At 41.8% G+C, this 22,257-nt stretch overlaps 1 protein-coding gene and 1 long non-coding RNA gene across 2 annotated transcripts in view; both read right to left on the bottom strand.

Annotated features, from left to right (window-relative positions):
• The window catches only part of LOC118218881 (NLR family CARD domain-containing protein 3-like), a 159,616-nt gene that overhangs the window by 71,920 nt on the left and 65,439 nt on the right, over positions 1-22,257 (bottom strand). The window lies entirely within an intron of this gene.
• Positions 464-6,075, bottom strand: LOC118218980. Its single transcript, XR_004763624.1, has 3 exons — positions 6,057-6,075; positions 3,764-3,833; positions 464-474 (listed from the first exon to the last, which is right to left on the bottom strand). It is a non-coding gene; the product is annotated as an uncharacterized LOC118218980 (long non-coding RNA).

Genomic DNA, 22,257 nt, shown 5'->3' with positions numbered 1-22,257 from the left:
AATAAACACATTTAGAGGTGTGCTGTATCAGTGTGAAATAAACACATGAAGAGGTGTGCTGTATCAGAGTGAAATAAACACACGAAGAGGTGTGCTGTCTCAGTGTGAAATAAACACATGAAGAGGTGTGCTGTCTCAGTGTGAAATAAACACATGAAGAGGTGTGCTGTATCAGTGTGAAATAAACACATGGAGAGGTGTGCTGTATCAGTGTGTGAAATAAACACACAAAGAGGTGTGCTGTATCAGTGTGAAATAAACACATGAAGAGGTGTGCTGTCCCAGTGTGAAATAAACACATAAAGAGGTGTGCTGTATCAGAGCCATGGAAACAAAGCCTTGCTTTATTATGGGTGGTAGTGTAGTATAATGGGTAAGGCGCTGGTCTCGTCAGAGGTTTGAATCCCAGGTAGGACACTGCTGTTGTACCCTTGAGCAAGGTACTTAACCTGCATTGCTTCAGTTCATATCCAGCTGTATAAAAGGAAGCAATGTAAATGCTGTGTAAAAAGTTGTGTAAGTCACTCTGAATAAGAGTGACTGGTAAATGCCTGCAATGTCTCATGTTTTCTTGTAGGAAGGCCAGAACAGGAAAAGATACTTTAGAACACAACAAGCAGCAGGTCTAAAGCCTATATTCGAAATGCAGCTTTTGCTCCTGATTTATGTTTTTTAGGGACACTACTTGTGATGAATCACGAATGTCCTTGGAATAATTTAGTTGTGGAGTTGAATTAAGTTTCTCAGTGCAATACATTTTTTAATGCTAACTATACAAACTGAGTGCTGAGTGTCCATTCTACCTGCCCCGGGAGTTTCCGCAGTGATCACTAGGGCCGTTTACATTCCACCACAAGCGGACACGACGAGGCTTTGTCGGTGTTACATGATGTGCTAAGCGGACTACAGACCAAGCATCCAGACGCTGCCCCCATCGTGGCAGGGGACTTCAACAAGGCAAACCTTAAAAAAGTTATGCCAAACTTTTACCAACACATCAAATGTCCTACCTGAAAGGACAAGATACTTGAGCACTGCTATTCACCGTTCAAGGAGGGCTACAAGGCTACCTCTCTACCATCATTTGGCAAATCAGACCATGCCGCCATCTTCCTGATAACAGAATACAAACAACGGAGGGTACGGGAAGAGGTGGTGTCGCGAGAGGTCAAGCGCTGGACCGCCCAATCAGAGGCCACTCTACAGGACGCGCTGGACGACGTCGACTGGGACAGGTTCCAGTCCACCTCTGATGACGTCAACGTGTTTACAGAAGTGGTGACCGGCTTCATTACAATGGTGGTGGACAAAGTTATCCCCACGGTGAAAGTTAAGTGTTTTCCTAACCAGAAACCGTGGGGTGACAGATCCATCCGCGTTGCTCTGAACGCACGCACCACTGCCTATAACGCGGGACTGGTGTCTGGGGACATGACGGAGTACAAGGCGGTGTCCTACAGGCTGAGGCGAGCAATCAAGGATGCAAAGCATCACTACAAGGACAGAGTGGAGTCTCAGTTCCAGCAGCGAGACACCCAACGCGTGTGGCAAGAACTACGGAACATTACAGACCATAAGGGCAGGCGCCCCCCTATGGTGAAAGCTGACACTACTCTGGCAGACGAGCTGAACTCTTTTTATGCACGTTTCGAGGCTAACGATGCTAACATTAGCCCGGCGGCTAGCACAGCTAGCACAGTTAGCGTGTATAACACGAGTTCCCCCCCTGGAGCTGCAAGCTCACTTGTCCTGTCAGAGCACTATGTGAGGGGAGCCTTGAAACGGGTGGACACCAGGAAAGCAGCAGGGCCAGACGGAATCTCCGGACAAGTCCTCAAGACCTGCGCTGATCTCCTGGCTCCTGTGTTCATCACAATAATCACCCTCTCCCTGGCCCAGTCCGTGGTCCCTACATGCCTCAAGAGGTCCACCATTGTCCCTGTACCCAAGAACGCTTCCCCAGCCTGCCTGAATGACTACCGCCCGGTAGCACTCACCTCGGTGGTGACAAAGTGCTTTGAGAGGCTAGTCAAGGACTACATCTGCTCCTCTCTTCCCAGCACCTTGGACCCTCTGCAGTTTGCTTCCCGCCCCAACAGATCCACGGACGATGCGGTCTGTCAGGTTCTGCATGCCACTCTCTCTCACCTCGACAACAGAGGGGGGGCTATGTAAGATTGCCGTTCATTGATTTCAGCTCAGCTTTCAATACCATAGTCCCCTCCAGACTGGCTGCTAAACTGACTGACCTGGGACTGAACACCTCCGTTTGTGCCTGGATACTGGATTTCCTGACCGCCAGACCCCAGGTGGTTAGAGTGGGTAAGCACACCTCAAACCCCCTCACCCTCAGCACTGGAGCTCCCCAGGGGTGTGTGTTGAGCCCTCTGCTGTACTCCCTGTACACACATGACTGTGAGGCCAGGTTTGAGTCCAACGCCATCGTCAAGTTTGCTGACGACACAGTGGTGGTAGGCCCGATCACCAACGACGACAAGAAGGCCTATCTCCAGGAGGTGGCAGACCTGTCACTGTGGGGCCAGGACAACCGTCTCTTCCTGAATATCAGCAAAACCAAGGAGATGGTGGTGGACTTCTGTAAGAAGAAACGGCTGAGGACCGACACCCCTCTACAGATCAATGGGCCACCGGTAGAGAGGGTGAGAAATTTCAAATACCTTCGGTGTACACATCACAGAGGAACTGACATGGACACTGCACACCGACACTGTGGTGAGAAAGGCAAGGCAGCGCCTGTACCACCTCAGACAGCTGAGGAAGTTCAGAGTCTCCAAGAAGATCCTGAAAACCTTCTACTCTGCAACCATTGAGAGAATCCTGCTGGGGAACATCACCGTCTGGTACGGGAACTGCTCCTCTCTGGACCAGAGAGCCCTGCAGAGGGTGGTGCGGTCAGCTGAGCGTACCATGGGGACCACACTCCCCACTCTGCAGGACCTGTACCCCAGGAGGTGCTTAAGCAGAGCAAAGAGGATTAGGAATGACTCTTTCCATCACAACAACGGACTGTTTGAGCTGCTGCGGTCAGGCAAACACCTACGCAGCCACAGGACCAGCACTGAGAGACTTAGGAGGAGCTTCCTCCCTCAGGCCATCAGTGCTTTTAACTGCACTGCCAGGACAACTGTCCTGGAATAGTATTTTCACCTCAAGCACATAGCACCTTTACCTCAATGTACACTGCAGCACCTTACCGTCCCACGGTTTACTTTGTATTTTTCATTCTTCTTTCTTGTACTTAATGTATGATATATCATAGGTTGCACTGCTTCCTATGACTTATTTTAGGACTTATATTAGGACTTACTTTTTTAAAACTTATTTGTATTGCTCGTATTTTTTTAAATAACTGCTCTTTATATTTGTCTCTCTTTTAATTTGTATTCATATCTTATATTATTTTATATTATTATTATTTTTTATTATTTAGTTATTTATTTTTTCTGTATATAATTATTATTGAAGCGTTATATTGCACAGTCTACAAGGAGTTTGTCGCACCAGCATTTCACTACATGTATGTATATGCATGTGACAAATAAAGCCTTTGAACTTTAAAACATTCTGTTTGGAGTCATCCGCTGCTGTCGTTTATGGATCCTAAAAAGGAATCCGGCCTATCTGTGAGCCAAAGAGGGCCAGAGCACTCTACAACTTTAATAAACCTGATTAGATATTCAATCTGATCGTCTGAAAGTCATATTAACTTCAAATATTGAAATAGGAAAAGAATATATCATACCTGTTTTGTGGAGAACAGTTTCTCTGAACTCATCTCATCTGAACGACTTGAATCCAGTGAGCAGTGAATCCTGTGAATAAATCATGAGACACAACTTAGTTAAACTCATTTACTGTAGCTCTAACTCACAGCACATGGAGACAGAGCTTCTTAGTTCAACTCATACTCTTACTACAGCTCTAATTGAGAGCACATGGAGACACAGCTTCCAGTTAAACTCATCCTCTAACTGCAGCTCTAACTGAAAGCACATGGAGACAGAGCTTCCAGTTAAACTCATCCTCTTACTGCAGCTCTAACTCACAGCACATGGAAACAGCTTCCAGTCAAACTCATCCTTATACTGCAGCTCTAACTCACTGCACATGGAGACAGAGCTTCCAGTTAAACTCATCCTCTTACTGCAGCTGTAACAGTGCATTCACACTGTGAGTAACTCGGTTGATGAGTTGCTGGAAGTCCACTCATTCTCTATGTAGCTGAGCAAGGCCCAGAAACACGAGCAACGGAGCAACCAAAGTTGCCCTAAAAATGTTGCTCACAGTATAACTTTTTTCTGGCATCGCCCATCAACAGCCCATCAGTTTCAGGCTTCCTATTTCTCCAACCGATATGATACCATTTAGCAAATTATTGTTCCGCTCAGTGGGAAAAAATGGACGAACAACTTATCATTATGGTACAATTACACCCGGTGCTATACAACATTTTTTTTTAAAGAGTACAGGGATAAGCGTCACTTGAAGCGTCACTTGAAAATGACACTTGGACGGCAGTTTCAACTTGCTTGCTAGCTAGCTAGTCTGTGAGATAAAAAGATCGCTACTTAGGAAGCTAACTAGTGAGAGAGATACGGAGAGATTGCTAGCCAGCTAGTGAGAGGCATAGAGAGGTTGCTAGCTAGGTTGAAAACTAGTGAGAGATATATAGAGAGATATACAGCTAACGAGATAGCAATAACAAATATTTATCAGTGTCAGACATAATTATGTAAACAAAAGGAGATGATGTGTGACCATATGGCAAATATGCGTCTATTGTTATGCCGTTATTTCTCTTCAAAAATATGTAGTTGCACAAAACGCCTAAGAAGATACAAAGGGAAGCTCTTGCCCCTCCCTCAGCCTAGTAAACTTGAGCAACCCATCAACATAGTTTCTTGCTTTGTGAACGCAAGGTAACTCACAGCACATGGAGATAGAGCTCCTAGTTAAACTCATCCTCTTACTGCAGCTCTAACTCACAGCACATGGAGACAGAGCTTCCAGTTAAACTCATCCTCTTACTGCAGGTCAAACTCCCAGCAGATGGAGACAGAGCTTCCAGTTAAACTCATCCTCTTGCTGCAGGTCGAACTCACAGCACAAGGAGACCGAGCTTCCAGTTAAAATCATCCTCTTACTGCAGCTCTAACTCACAGCACATGGAGACAGAGCTTCCTGTTAAACTCATCCTCTTACTGCAGCTCTAACACACAGCACATGGAGACAGAGCTTCCAGTTGAACTCGTCCTCATACTGCAGGTCTAATTCAATACAAACGTGTTTCATTACCTTTGATCACCTGTGAACTCTCCTCTGAAGCCGATTGTACGATCCATTGAACGGTCACTCTTCATAGACAGACAGCTGGGTACAGGTGACCCAACCCTATCTACCTGGACCCTGTGAACAAAACATGGAGACAGAGCTTCCAGTTAAACTCATCCTCTTATTGCAGCTCTAACTCACAGCAAATGGAGACAGAGCTTCCAGTTAAACTCATCCTCTTACTGCAGCTCTAACTCACAGCACATGGAGACAGAGCTTCCAGTTAAACTCATCCTCTTACTGCAGCTCTAACACACAGCACATGGAGACAGAGCTTCCAGTTGAACTCGTCCTCATACTGCAGGTCTAATTCAATACAAACGTGTTTCATTACCTTTGATCACCTGTGAACTCTCCTCTGAAGCCGATTGTACGATCCATTGAACGGTCACTCTTCATAGACAGACAGCTGGGTACAGGTGACCCAACCCTATCTACCTGTACCCTGTGAACAAAACATGGAGACAGAGCTTCCAGTTAAACTCATCCTCTTATTGCAGTTCTAACTCACAGCAAATGGAGACAGAGCTTCCAGTTAAACTCATCCTCTTACTGCAGCTCTAACTCACAGCACATGGAGACAGAGCTTCCAGTTAAACTCATCCTCTTACTGCAGCTCTAACACACATCACATGGAGACAGAGCTTCCAGTTGAACTCATCCTCATACTGCAGGTCTAATTCAATACAAACGTGTTTCATTACCTTTGATCACCTGTGAACTCTCCTCTGAAGCAGACTGTACGATCCACTGAACGGTCACTCTTCATAGACAGACAACTGGGTACAGGTGACCCAGCCCTATCTACCTGGACCCTGTGAACAAAACATGGAGACAGAGCTTCCAGTTAAACTCACCCTCTTATTGCAGCTCTAACTCACAGCAAATGGAGACAGAGCTTCCAGTTAAACTCATCCTCTTACTGCAGCTCTAACTCACAGCACATGGAGACAGAGCTTCCAGTTAAACTCATCTCATAAAAAACACGTTTTCAACGTACAAAAATGCCAAGTAACTCAAAAGTATTGATATCAAAATGACGCCAAGTTACGGTACTACAAACAATATAGGCTATCTTGCCTCACCGAAATTTCATAACATGTATTCCAAAGCAATGCTACCCAATATTTCCTCAATTCTTTCAAGTCACTTGGCTTATATACGCTTATATACACTGTGTGTATATAAGCGTGCAGTACATGGACAGGCCAAACATATGTGTGGATGGCTTTCTCACAGTCATGATTGATTGAATAGGCATCTATATGTCCAATTTGTATTGGTATGTATATATTTTGGTGGCCAGCCTTTCTGTTGCGTGAATGATTGTATGTTTCTTGGTATAAATGTCTGTTCGTAAATGTGAATGTAACATGCTGCGAGGGAAATGTCCCCATGGGGATAAAGAAGTTCTCTATGTATGTATGTACAATATGTATTTTACATGTATTTATTGTACGTAGCAAATATACAATCACTTGTACATTTAGTCAAATTCAGTTCAGAAGCAAGTATAAACATATGTTTTCTGGAGAAATATGCTTCCTGTAGTGACTGACCAGCAGTTTTCTACATGAATTTCAATGTGTTCCATGAGGCAATACGAAATATTTGACACTTTGATCTGACACAACGTTTGCATGACATTGTAATATGGTAAGATTACAAAACACAGGGCCAAGTGACTTGAAAGAATTGAGGAAATATTGGGTAGCATTGCTTTGGAATACATGTTATGAAATTTCGGTGAGGCAAGATAGCCTATATTGTTTGCAGTACCGTAACTTGGCGTCATTTTGATATCAATACTTTTGAGTAACTTGGCATTTTTGTACGTTGAAAACGTGTTTTTTATGAGATATCATTTCTTTTTGCAAAGCGTTTTATTACGAGAGTGAGAAATGCGAAGTGACCCTGCAAGAAACGGTGGTGGATTATGGCTATCATTGTGTGAATTTGTACAGTCTGATGAGCATGTACGTTTAGCAGTTTCGGTTTGCTATATATGTAAAACAGTGGCTGTGACAAATGGTGCGGTGGCGTAATTGTAAACACATCAGAAAAGGTGAAATATGGCCAGTGTAGCTATGTAGGCTACTCACAGATTTGATGGGCATCCAACGAGCCTTGATTGACAAAAGAATCAGCAAGCCCGTAGAATTAGAGCTGCCTAGGTCGCAACTTGTGTACCCTTCTGTCCTGCTCCGTTGTCTGTTATTTCGTGAAGATGCACTTTTAGTGTTTGTAAGGTTTATAAGGCATTTTGATAGGCTTATCTGCAGGTAGGAATCCTCTTTGCTGTTTTGTTAAACTAGAACCGGAAAAGTTGATAGTGGAGAATAGAAGCAGACGCATATGTCCCAGCAGGCTTTGCATATGAGAAAATAACAAGTGTGAGATAAATTAGGCGAAATGATGAAATTGCGTAGTTGAAACAATATGTTTTTTAGCAGAATGGGCATGTAGGTGAAGGTTGACATGATCACAGACTATAGTGCGAAGTAAATGAAGTGACCATGAGCGAGCTTAGTTTCCTTATCAAACGGTATGTATAACAGTCTGTATTTACCGTTAGTTGTTGAAGTGGAGGATTAAATAACGTGCGCAATCTATTGCACTAATGTGTTTTTCTCATGTTCAGTGCTAGTAGTTATACTTATGAGTGAATCATGATTTTAAATGTAATGTTTCAATGCGGAGTTGCAAAACGTGCATACGTAGTAATTGTTTGTAGCCTATGTGGCTAGATAGAGAACAGGGCGAGGTAACATGAATGTAGAAACGTGGCGTTTGCTGATATGAAGGTTTTGTACGGTAGCCAAGTGAAGAAATGTAGCTAGTAGCAATGGCACAGTGGTGAACTGGTGTAACTTTTTAATAAAAGGAATACATTTGCGTCATGAAATGCATATGGATAGCGGTGAGTGAGTTTTGGTAAAGCAAATATAAGCGTAAGAAAATGTTAGTGTAAAAGAGGAAATGATCTGCCTGAGGGCGAGTCGGGATTCAAGCCTTCAACCGGAGGTTTACCAGTCTGTGACTTTGTTAGTGCAGCACCATGCCATAGCTATGCAATGCGTGAAATATCATTAGCAAACCTGCCGGTGGTTTTAAAGAAGAACACAGGCCAGTAAGCACAGAAGAGCTCCCGTTGAATCCATATGGCTTAGCAATATTGTAGCCGGTTAATAACTGAACGTACAGACGGTGAGTGATAATGCATATGGCTTAGCAATATTGTAGCCGGTTAATAACTGAACGGTGAACGGCGGGTAGATATGATGCAAAAGCAATAATTGATAAGTAGTAGACAATTATTAGTGAGGGTCGAAGCAGGTTGAAGAAACGTGTTCCTAGCTGGGCTTGGACCTACGACCCCGTGTTCCCAAGACTGTAACCTTGCCCACTAGGCCACAGGCGGACTAGCTGTTTAGATTGCGGAGTTGCAGAACATACATACGTAGTAATTGTTTGTAGCCTATGTGGCTAGACTCTCTGATTCATGCATTTTTACCTCTTTCTTGCAGGGCCGTGGGTTCCATCGTCAGTCTCGGTCTCCTCTGAGGAACTCATTTTAGAAACAGCACCCCCCATTCTCAGGACACCTGAACACACCAGATCAGATTCACAAGTGGGTTCTGACCCAAATTGGCAGACCTGTAAATACACACAAGAAGAACATGATAACGCACAGACATAATAATACACTGTGAGGGCCACATAATGTAAACGTGTAACACAAAAAGGTAATTTAATTACGTTTGGTGCATTAAAATATGTACGCACCATATTATGTTATTTGTGCATTTTATCCCACTGATATACTCAATGTATGTATCGATAATGAGTCCTTTGCGAAGTATCGCAAATTTGTATGCCGGCCCTTTAAGAGTTGCGCTCAAGCAGCAAACAGGTGGTGACGGGCCAGGTGATAGGTTTTTTTAAATAGATTGGGGGCAAGAGGTAGCAACGGAGAATGGAGTAAAGGGGAGTCAGCAGAAAATAATCTAGAATCCTGAGATTTGTTGGCGTTTTTGTTTGGATTGTATTTTTTTCAATCTACAATTATTCAACACAGCTCCAAGACACGAAAACGAGTAACCTGCTGAACCTACGTTTTAAAAGAATTCTCTTCTACTGCATCAGGAGGGTGAGCCGATGCTTTTTGGGGTTTTTGTTTTTGCTTCTTTGAATGCAATGCATTGCTTAATTATTTGTTTTTGGAGAGGAAAGAAGATTCTTGCACTCATGCATTAATTTTGGTTTCGGGACTTATTATTTTTGGCACGTTTTCTGGATTTGTGTTTCCGTGGATACCGGACAACTAAACTAAACTCGGACTTCAACTTTAACTGTTATTCAATGGACAATCAGTTATTATTTCACATTGCCAGTTGAGTAATGATTGTACCTGGGTTTATGTTTTCCTGATCAAATACTTGCCATATCGTTATTTTGTTGTTGTTTTTTATTGTTTGGTTGCCTCTGTTGTAATATATAAATTCCGTTCGATTAGATTCCCGTGAATATAGCGTGTTCATTCTGTTTAAATTGGTCTGAATTTGTTATAATACACACACACACACACACACATACATCAAATCTCATAGAACAGACAGCGACAAATCTGGAATTTAACTGAGCCATAAACTTGTACAGTAATACAATTCCTTCCAAAATATTCTGCACCCATGATAACAACTACTAAGACCGTTCAATATAAGAATTACCAGTGCTGAGGTATATTTTCATTGTCCAACATATGGAATATATTTAATGATATAATGGAAACTACCAAAATGACATTTCTCACATTTCTTTACAAAAATTGTGCGTCACAATTATTGGCACCCCTGTATTTGGTACTGTGTGCACCCTCCCCTCGCAGGGATAATGGCACTGAGTCTTTTTACATAACGTGTTATAAGACCAGAGAACACATTGGGAGGGATCTTAGACTCTTCCTCCACCCACAATCTTTCCAGATCCTGATGTCTTTGTTGATCCGTGCTTATGGGCTGTGCTGTTCAATTGAGTCACAGGTTTTCAGGGAGTTTCAGCAGTCTTTAGACTGTTGTAGCCATTGCACAATGATGCTTCTGCATCATTAACCTTTTTATTTGTGGATTTTAATGTGAATTTGGGGTCATTGTCTTGCTGAAAGATCCACTAGTTTCAGTCTGCTGGCAGAGGTAGTCAGGTTTAGGGCTAAATTGTCCTGGTACTTGGGTAGAGTTCACGATGCTGCTTTCCTTAACAAGGGCCCCAGGACCAGTGTGAGCAAAGTAGCCCCATAACATTAAAGATCCACCACCGTATTTTTCTTTTCAGTATATGCATCCTTAAATCCATCCTACATCATATTCCTGGACATGGTTGTGAGAGGGGCTGGAGCCTCTCCCAGCATGCATTGGGCAAGAGGCAGGAAAAAACCCTGAACAGGTCACCAGTCCATCACAGAGCACACACACCATGCACTTACACACTCATACATTCAAGCAATTTAGTGTCTCCAATTAGCTTAACCTGCATGTCTTTGGACTGTGGGAGGAAACCCATGCAGACATGGGATGAGAATATGCAAACTCCACACACACCACCATGCTGCCCTCCAGCAGTTTTAAACTTCTTCATTATTGCCCTCACAGTAGTAACTAGCATCTTCAGTTTATTTTTTGATCCACTGCCTGAATTTTCAAAGGTCAGCATCTATTTTCATTTCGTTCATCAGTTCTTTGTCTTTCTCTGTGGCAAAGATGAAAAATGGGTTTCAGAAGCAGGTTCTCAGTTTAATCCTCCAGTGAAACAGGAAGCCATGGAAGGCCACAATAGTTTCTCTTAATATTGGTGTAGATTTAGTTTGATTTTATTTTATTTATAAGAATCTTTAGGGGTGCCAATTTTAATATATTTTTGGGAAATAACAACCCTACCTGAATCCAACTGTCACACTAGAGGGCGCCAGTTCCCCAATCTTAGTTTGTGTTCTGTGCCTGTTGTAGTGCTAATTAAGGTTGTGTCGCAAACATTTAATAGCCTGACCAGATTCACATTGTAAGTATCTGTAACTGATTTATGACTAGTCAAAGCGCTAATTAAAGATATCCCCAGTTGCATTTTCACTCATCAAAAAACTTAATATCCTGAATTACAATTTTGCTAGTAAGATTGATGTTACTTTCGCCATTCAGTTGTATGGGACCTCCAATTAAGATATCTACAATTCAGTTTTGACTATCCAAAACGTGAATTCCAGATACTGTATCACCATTTCAATTATGACTAGTCATAACTCAAATTAGAGATATCTCCACATTAGTTCTGACTTAGTCATAATTTCAGTTAAAGAGCTTTCATTCCTCGTGATTTAAGATGTCAGGTAACGTGGGACCAGGACCCAAACGGAGAGTGGGGAAAACACCAGGAACTCCAAAAAGGCAAATCCAACCAAAGACTTTACTCTCATACAAGTAACAGAAAACAGGGAACAAAAACAAGGCCAGGCAGGGCACTTTCAAAAACAAAAACAGCAGAATTTTCAAAAAAAAAAAAAACCACATGAGGAAACAAAACTCGGGCAGGGCAGAACTCACAGACAGGCAGATACTCTCAGGCAGAAACACAAGGAACCAGCACACAAGTCAGGAAAACAGAGAACTTAAATAGCCACAAAGATAACAAGACACAGGTGAACTCAAAGCACAATCAAACCTGAGCAGGGAGGGATAACGAGACACAAAGAAATACAATGATAGAATAATTGAAAACAATAATACAATTAACACAGGGGTAACTAAAGAGTGAGCAAACTGAAATACAAACTGAAGTACCGCCATCTAGTGGCCCAGAAAAGGAAAAAACTGAAACAGAAAAAGGCAGAATCCTGACAATATTAAAATTATCTTTTTGGATAACTGAATCTAAGATATTACTAGCCAAAATATGGCAAGCCATTTTAACATCTAAAAACCTGTGCGGATTCACATTACAGATATTTGTCATTAATTTATGACTAGTCAAAACGCTAATTTGAGATATCTCTAATTATATTTTGACAAGTCAAAACGCTCATTTAAGATTTCTCTAATTAGATTTTGACTAGTTTCGCCACTAAGTTATATGTAACTCCAATTAAAGATCTCTGCAATTCAGTTTTGACTATCTAAAACGTGAATTCCACTTAAATTATGACTCTTAGCAAGTAAGAAGCAGCCATTACCCATAGTCGGACACCGAGCAAAACCCTAGTCTAGTTTATGCATGTAATAGTAAGACGATAACATGTATCATATGTACCGTTATCTGCGTTGTCTATTTTACCTGCTATGGACCTCTTTTTAAGATGACTCTTGAATAAAGCTGAAATGAAATGAAATATATCTATTTCTAATATAATCACTCCACTGTATATTTTGTCCCAATATTGCAAACCAAATGTGATTCAGTAATGGGAATGATTTCCTATGAAACATAAAAGAATAAGTAACAAGCTCTTAATTGTTTAATTAAAAACAAAATCCTGGTTTATGCTGCAGCGTCAAAATGTCAACAACAAGCGAAGTCCTGTGACCTCCGACTCGCTAGGCTACCTCCTCACGAGGTAGAATTGGAATATCAAAAATAGGCTACTGAAGTAAACTTTCTGAAAGGTTATTTCAATATTACTTTCTGGTCTAAATGGTATGTTCGGACTCCGTGTGAGCTCTTAGCTTATCAGGCTACGCATTAAACACACCATTTTATTGCCAGTTGTCAGTTTTTCTGAATTACGCTGGTTAACGCGATTATACCTGCAGATTCCCATTCCTCCCCGCAGCCCTTTACCTTCAGCTTCTCTTACCTCAGTTCCACTCCACAACAGACTGTTTACTGCATTTTTTACATTTAATTTAATTCCTTCTTTTTTCCCTGGGGATTCTTTCTCTTCCGTTTTTCAAATGGCCGTTAAGTTTCAGTTTCTCTTTTGGACCGCATTTCCTTATATTTACACTATTTCTTAGCTGAATCAGTCACGGTATTTAATAAGTTATGCAGAAGAAACAAATATTTCATCCATGTAGATCTTTGCCAAATTTTAGCACATAAATATATCAGGACTATTCAACAACTCGTGAATTATATTGATGTTGGGATTTAACGTCTCCTTCCAGCAGGTTCTTGTTATCTTAGCAGATTCCTGGCGCACTTAAGTGTTTTTGGGACCAGGACTTTGTTTCACGGTCTTTGTCTAAACTATTTAGCCAATCTAATATGCAGTAAAGTCATGTTTGGTGTTGTTGGAGAGCTAATATCATGAGCAGTTAGATGGTCTCATTCTATGTTAAGAATGTTGTCATTCGAAGTTTATGTGTCACATGAAATTGAAACACCCATCACGGAAATTTAGCTATTCAGCTGTTACACCTGAAATTGTGAAAATGGCGACACTATGTTTGGACAATTGTCTGCATCCAGTGCTTTGGATGCAGTTTGGAATAAAATTACTCTTATTCTTATTACTATTATTATTCACAAATATGATTTTTACATTGTAAAATAAATGGTACTATTGTGCTAAACTTTATGCAACCCACAGCCATACAGTAAATTAATTGGGAAAATGTCTGGATAGTTTTGCAAGATTAAAAAATGTTTTAATAGGTCACAATATTTGCCATTATTATATGTATTTATTCATTCACTGCCCCACCCCTTTTTTATATGAAAAGTATTGATGTCAAAAAACTTTTAAAGGCCTAGATTTTGCAGGTTTTAATTACAGGCTTATAGACAGCGCTTTGTGTGGGTGAGTATTAATAATAATAATACATTTATTTTATATAGCGCTTTTCATGAACTCAAAGACGCTTAATCTTGGCATTTTTGTACGTTGAAAACGTGTTTTTTGTCATGGTTCTGGGTTTCTGTCTGTTTTTCCCTGTTGGGTCGCCAGATGGCGGCACTTCTGTTTTGTGTCCTGCTCGTTCCCCTGTTGGTTAATTGTATTATTGCTTTCAATTATTTTATTATTGTCTCGTTATTTAATCCTCGTCCCCACCTGCCTCTCGTTTTCCCTTCCCTCTGATTTCATTGTTTTGAGTTCACTTGTGTCTTGTTACCCCTGTCTATTTAAGTTCTTTGTCCCCTTGACTCTGCTTGTTCCGAACCTGGATGTATCTTCTTATATGGATTGCAGTGTTTGAAACAGTGCCTGTTTGTACACAGTTACAGAGAGAGAATAATGACTCCGTGCTGTCTACACAGTTACAAGGGAATAAGAACACAGTGCTGTTTGTACACAGTTACACAGAGAGAATAAGGACACAGGGCTGTTTGTACACAGTAGCACAGAGAATAAGGACACAGTGCTGTCTGTACACAGTTACACAGAGGGAATAAGAACACAGTGCTGTCTGTACACAGTTACACAGAGGGAATAAGAACACAGTGCTGTTTGTACACAGTAGCACAGAGAGAATAAGGACACAGTGCTGTTTGTACAGTAGCACAGAGAGGACGGACTAAACAGTGCAGGTATACACACTTTATTGATGTCTGGGGTTGCGCTGTGTTATAGCGTGTGCTGCACGCACACCCAGTGCTGTTAGAAAAAAGAGGCCAATCAATCCTCCGGCCACTGATAGCATGATCTGGGCTCCAGGCCCTGCAAGGAGTGAGAAAAGCAACCAATCACACAACACATTCTAATTCATTCTACCACAATCACACAACACATTCTAATTCAGCCTGGAACAGAGTAAACAACAATCAATCACAACACAGAATCTACCAGTTCACACACACACGCTCACAGTCAATCATTAACTCACACAATCATGCATTAACTCACACACACACACACACACACACACACACTCACAGTCACTCACAAACTCACACACACACAGTCACTCATTAACTCACACACTGACGCACACACTCACACACTCACACACTCACACACTCACTCACACACTCACACACTCACACACTCTCACACACACACACACACCAACATTCACACTCTCTCACACACACACACACACACACACACAGCAGTATACTCCATTTGTCAATAGCATTCCACTCACAGTTTGTCAGTTTCCTCTTTGCTGCAGAGATGGGTCCTGCTGAAAGAATAGCTGTGAGCTTGTCCAGTAGATCTCTTCTCACCTTTTGGTTTTGACTGGGAGAGCAGTTCTGTACAGATAAATATAGGGGAAATGTTTAACCAATATGTGAACAAAAGTGTAGGATGATTGCTGAAATATTCTCCACATTCTCTAACATTCAAGATTTGTAAACCTTGTGCTAACGGAAGATTTAATATTTAAATTATGCAACACGCAGAAAGTAGAAGTGGAGGAACTAGTGTGAGGTGGGTTTGTTCCCATTCTTCAGAAAAGAGCCTATGAGAACTCACTGAGAAAACTAGATAAAGTGAAAGGACTGAATTGCATGCATCAGAAAAACAGTGAGCAATATAAATATCTAGATAATAAAAATAAATATTGAACTGGGAAGAATGACTGAAAAATACCTGTTATTTGGTCACCACATATTGAACACTCAAAACGGTTGGCTCATGCAATGATGATGGTTTTAGTGTGAACATGTATTATATGGTCTTTTTAAATTGAGGTCTATCCATTCATGTATTGACTGTTTATCAATGATATTAACATTACATTTATTTTGTAGACGCTTTCATCCAAAGCAACAATAAGTGTAAACCCAAGGTTTCATTAATATCGTGTCATTGGATATAAAGAAGCGATAACATCAAAGACATATTCTGTTGAAATGTAAACACATGCATGGTCAATTCTCACAATAGCAGTAAGCTAAACCCAAATTTTAATAAAGGGGTGTGTCCTGACAGATTGGGGCTCAGATGAGGCCTGTCACATCCCTGGCAATGAACGCAGGAAGCTCTCAGGTCAGGCTGCTGGCTGACCTGTCTCAAACACACCCATCGTTATCAGCCCTCTTACTCAAAGCCCAGCCTGAGGATGAGGCGGCTGGGTCCCTCTTACTCAAAGCCCAGCCTGAGGATGAGGCGGCTGGGTCCCTCTTACTCAAAGCCCAGCCTGAGGATGAGGCGGCTGGGTCCCTCTTACTCAAAGCCCAGCCTGAGGATGAGGCGGCTGGGTCCCTCTTACTCAAAGCCCAGCCTGAGGATGAGGCGGCTGGGTCCCTCTTACTCAAAGCCCAGCCTGAGGATGAGGCGACTGGGTCCCTCTTACTCAAAGCCCAGCATGGCTTCCCGGGAATTTAACATGAGCCGCGTTTCCACCGCAGGAACTTTACCCCGGAACTAGGAACCTTTTGAGGAACTCAGTGCGTTTCGACCGCAGGAACTAGGGTCTAAATTTAGTTCCGGGGGCTTTATTTTACCCCCAAAAAAGTTCCTGCTCGTGGGGTAGTACTTTCCAGAAGTACCGGAACCTTTGGGGTGGGGCGCAAGCGCTGAAAATTTCTGATTGGTCGACTACTTGCAGTGTTTTATTTCAACCGCCATGTTTAAAAATATGCAGCCGCAAACCGATTTATTTTCATAATAACTTCAAATCAAACTTGTATGTTATGCGGTGCAGTAGGCTAGTTTTGGTTATAGCCTGCCAACATCTTGGAATTATAACGTGTGCTCTTCTGTTCTTTTCCTGCTTTAGTATTCGTTTTATAAAATTCTAAGCATTCATGCTGGGACAGCATACTATGTACCAAAACATTCAAACGGATTCATTCGGTTGCTGAATATTTTCTTCCGGATTTTCTTTGTTAGCCCGTTGTAATGGACTCAAAACGTTATGTGAGGTATGCGGTAGTTCTGCGTAATTTACATTGGTGATACAGTAAAAGCAAACTGGAAATCACCTTCCGCACTTTTTATCAGATTAAAATAAGAGGTTAATTCTAGTAATCGTCCCTTTTGCTTTTTTCAGATGGCCATAATTTTACTCTGCCATTCTTCAATTCCACAAAATGACCAGGAAGACTATGGACTAATTTATGGTGCATGGTTCGCATCTGGAGGGCACACTGGAGGAAAGCAAACGGTGGCTGTACCACTGCTAATTTAAATTTTCACGCAAGTCCGAGTTTTCGTTCTATTCTTGTCATTTTGCGATTAGCCTATATGGAATTGACGATGAGAAAGTAATCAATTCAACAGCAAATTGTTAACAACGTGTACATGTTTTCTGCTGTTGTTGCCAGTTATTTGTGGAATGTGAATTCATTCTCGGATGTCAAGACATGAAAGTGAATGTTCGCATAAAAACATAATGCATGTGTTTGAGAGGATATATAAAACAGTTACAATCTGACTATTGGCCTGTTATATCCTATTTGTTGCATAACAACAGTCCAAGTTCAACCACCAACGACAGTTTTGCTTGACAACGGTAAAATATGCCCAAACGGCTGCGGAAGAATATTTCAATTTCAGGTGATTAAATCGATAAAAATCAATAAATACAAAAGTAACCATATATAGTCATTGTTGGTAACCCGTTGTATATAAGTGGAATAAACCCCTCCGGGCTGTCCCGGTTATTAGAAAATAATGTAGGTGGTAGTATGGGGTTACAGAAGAAATCATAGGACAGATGGACCGACGACAACGTCGCTTTTTCATACGTCAGTGGGCTAATTTGCCTAATCTTCGCGGGACTTTAGACCGTGGTGGAAACGCAGACAACAGTGGGCTGAAGGAACCTTTTAGTTCCTTGAAAAGTAGTTCCTGGGACTAAAAGTTCTGGGTACTTTTGGTGGAACGCGGCTATGGTGCAGTTTGTGGCAGCAGGGAGTTACCATTGTGTACACTCCTGGGGGGAAAAAAATGCCCAAGCCCAAAATGGCAACATATTAAGCTTTTAATGGTCTTAACAACAAAACATTGTTCAGAAAATTAGCGAGAATTAAACAAATGCACATCTGAGACCTCCTGTGCCACCATTTGCTCGTTTACTTTTGCTGCAGTGAACTGTTTGGGGAAAAGCTAGAAACAGGGAAATTCACTTATATAGTCTTCTTGCACGCAAAAGTAAAATCATGATAATGATTCAAATGTTTGATGTAAAATTCAAACTAACACATGTCTGCGTGTACAAAAGTTTCCAAAAATATCTTCTGGGATGTTTTTTTTTTCTCTTAAAAGATTAGTCATTATTTGGTTATCTGCCACACCTGATGCAGCCCATCAAGGGCCTGATAACAAGCTCATAAATGGAACCAGGATTGATAGTGCAGGGAGAGATCTACAGTATGCAGTGTTGTGAGTCCCACAGTAAAGGGGCAAGAACATCTGCAAGACCCTAAAGGCAGAGGAAATCCCTATTTCTCTATCAGCTATTAAGAGAATAGGTCAACACTTTGAAACAACAGGTAATGTTGCCAGAAAGAAAGGATCTGGAAGGCCCAAAGCCTCATCATGCAGGGATGACTACCTGCTGAAATTTATAGTTCTCAAAGACAGGAAGAAAAGCCTACAAATACTGTCATCAGAATTCAAGACCTCAGAAAACAAGACTCTTTCGAGAAGAACAATAACCAGAAGGTTATCTAATACAGGTTGTGTGTCTAGAAGAAGTGTTAAAAAGCCATTGCTGTCTCAGAAAAACATCAAAGTCAGAATGAAGTTTTTGGCAGAATATGGAAAGTTTGATTTAGAATGGTTCAGCAGAGTTGTGTGGAGTGATGAATCATGTTTTGAGTTGCATGGTGATGCTCCAGAGAGGTGTCTTTGAAGATCTGGTGAGAAATACAATAGTGAATGCATCTCTACCACAGTTCAGCATGGAGGAAGAGGTGTCATGGTGTCGGGAGCCTTTTCAGCTGCAACCTGCTTCACTGTGAAAAGTCATTTAATGCGGGGCGACATAGCTCAGGAGGTAAGACCGATTGTCTGGCAGTCGGAGGGTTGCCGGTTCAAACCCCGCCCTGGGCGTGTCGAAGTGTCCTTGAGCAAGACACCTAACCCCTAATCCCTAACTGCTCTGGCGAATGAGAGGCATCAATTGTAAAGCGCTTTGGATAAAAGCGCTATATAAATGCAGTCCATTTACCATTTACCATTTAATGCTTTGGAATACAGGAGAATATTGCAGAAAGGCTTGCTTCCCACAATTGAAAAGTTGTTTTCTGAAGAGGAACGATCAGATGTTATTTTTCAATAAGACAATGCTCCTGCCCACACTGCCAAGACCACCAAAACGTGGCTTGAGAACAAATCCATCAGGGTCATGTTTTGGCCTGGTCAGAGTCCAGAGTCCAGAACCCTACAGAGAATATTTGGTCTCACATTAAAACACAAACTAACCAGGAAACAGTTTTCCGATACTCATCTACTGTTTGAAGCCCTCAACATTGAATGGAACAACATTGACTCTTCTTTCTGTAAAAAGCTGTCCGCAAGTTTACCCACAAGGCTTAAACATTTAAAGAAATCAAAGGGAAAAGCTCTCTCATACCAAGTTACTTTATCTATTTGTTTAATTCTTGCTAATTTCCTGACCAATGATTTGTTGTTAAGACCATTAAAAGCTTACTATTTTGCCATTTTGGGCTTGGCCCATTTGTTTTGCCCAGAAGTGTACAGATTGCAGTGGCGGGGAGTTACCATTGTGAACAGATTGCAGTGGTGGGGAGTTACCATTGTGTAGAGATTGCAGTGGTGGGGAGTTACAGAGTGTACAGATTGCAGTGGTGGGGAGTTACCATTGTGTGCAGTTTGCAGTGGTGAGGAGTTACCGTTGTGTACAGATTGCAATGGTGAGGAGTTACCATTGTGTGCAGTTTGCAGTGGTGTGGCGGGGAGTTACTGTTGTGCAGTTCTCATCTTGGCTGCATATTCCGCTCAGGCAGTGAAGGTAGATGTGGGAGTGGTCAGACATGGTGAACATCTGAACAGAGAACCTCTTCCTTTGAGGGGACCTGCTCCGGAGGTACCAGCGGAAGGTTCTGTCGTTTGGGCAGCTGAAAGGATAATGGGCTGTGTGCCTAATTAAAGCCTTTCACACACATCCAAGCGTCCTGTGTTACTGTCATTTACCTCCACCCCTTTTTGAACAAAATCCCCCATCACACTCATTGAAATCTATTAGGAGCACAATGCACTTCAAAGAACAATTAACAGGGGCCAAGAGCCAGTAGCCTAATTAAAGCTAGCAGTCTTTCTACATATGACGACAAAATATTTAGAATATGGCCCAATGTGTGAATACCAGCCAAAACGTGAGGCTATCATGTTCATTAGCACTCTGGCACCACCTTCAGAGTCGGGGATTAAAACACTATTGTTTGTGAAGCAGAATTTCATTTTGAGGATTTTATCAGTTATAGTGCGCCTATGAGATCAATTTACGTAATCTTCTGTATATTGTGTCTCGGATCATAGATTCATGTTTCATGAATACAGGCCTAATGTCTGGGTGGTATTATAATGCAATAATAAGAGCAATACTACTAATGTAATTAGTGTTTCCCATACGACCTTCAGTTTAATATGTTGTGTAGGATTATGCATACCACATTTTGCTAAGTGTATCTTTTATCATTTCATATTTGGAGCATTCTAGCATGACCATATATTTGGATTGGGCCAACTCTGATTTAGGGCTAGAATCATGATGTAGGTGCCAATGTAAATTCTGTGTTTCATCACATAAAGTCACACCATTTGGCAGGTTCATACCATGCCATGGCTTTTTTCCCCACACACAGCAAGTTTATATATTTTTATACAAGTTATTCAAGACCATATGCACAACATGTTTTATGGGGCGACATAGTTCAGTAGGTAAGAGCGTTTGTCTGGCAGTCGGAGGGTTGCCGGTTCGATCCCCCGCCCTGGACGTGTTGAAGTGTCCCTGAGTCGTACACCTAACCCCTAATTGCTCCCAACGAGCAAGTCGGATAACAAGCCATCCGGACACCTAACCCCTAATTGCTCCCAACGAGCAAGTTGGATAATAAGCCATCCGGACACCTAACCCCTAATTGCTCCCAACGAGCAAGTCAGATAATAAGCCATCTACCACTGCGAAAAGTTTATTAAAGGGCAAAATTTCCCAAACACTGAAAGAGAAATAATAAAACCAGAAATTGCTATCGAAATATAATATGAAGAATAAAAATGACATTTTTTTAAAAACAAAAGCCATTTAATTACCCAGGATCATGTTTTTGGTATAAAGAGTGCAATCCTAATGTTATCTGTAATAGGGCTATTCAACTGGCAGCCTGGGCATCAAATGCAACCTACCACTGATGCACTCTTGGGCCTCCAAAATAAAGCCTTTTTATAAGGCATCTACTATTATCACACATGTACAATAACATCTTATTCATACACTGTTTTAAAAGTACATGTTAATTACATTACATTACAGGCATTTAACAGACGCTCTTATCCAGAGCGACTTACACAAGCATTTTACATTACATAGCATGCCTCTCATTCGCCAGAGCAGTTAAAGGTTAGGGATTAGGTGTCTTGCTCAAGGACACTTCAACACACCCAGGGCGGGGTTTGAACCGGCAACCCTCCGACTGCCAGACAATCGGTCTTACCTCCTGAGCTATGTCGCCCCATACAAGCCCAGTTCCTTACCCACTGTGCTACACTCCATCCTGAGACATAATGAGACAAATACTACACATGTACATGTCAGCAGAGCTTGAGGCACTGGAAATGAATTAATTATGATTACAATGAGGCAGCATCAACCCAACAATCGAATAACAGACAAAAGGTAAAGGAAAAGAGAAACGTAAAGAGAACTCACCCCCTCAGGAGCAGAGAACTCACCCCCTACCCTTGGGAACAAAGGACTAACCCCCCCCCCCCCCCACCCCTCAGGAGCAGAGAACTCACCACCCTGAGGAACAGAGGACTCATCCCCCAGAAACAGAGAACTCATC

This window comes from Anguilla anguilla, chromosome 19 (assembly GCF_013347855.1).
Source record: "Anguilla anguilla isolate fAngAng1 chromosome 19, fAngAng1.pri, whole genome shotgun sequence".
In the NCBI taxonomy this organism is placed as follows: Eukaryota; Metazoa; Chordata; class Actinopteri; order Anguilliformes; family Anguillidae; genus Anguilla; species Anguilla anguilla.
The sequence above is the reverse complement of the archived record's forward strand: the minus strand, read 5'-3'. Positions and strand labels throughout refer to the sequence as shown.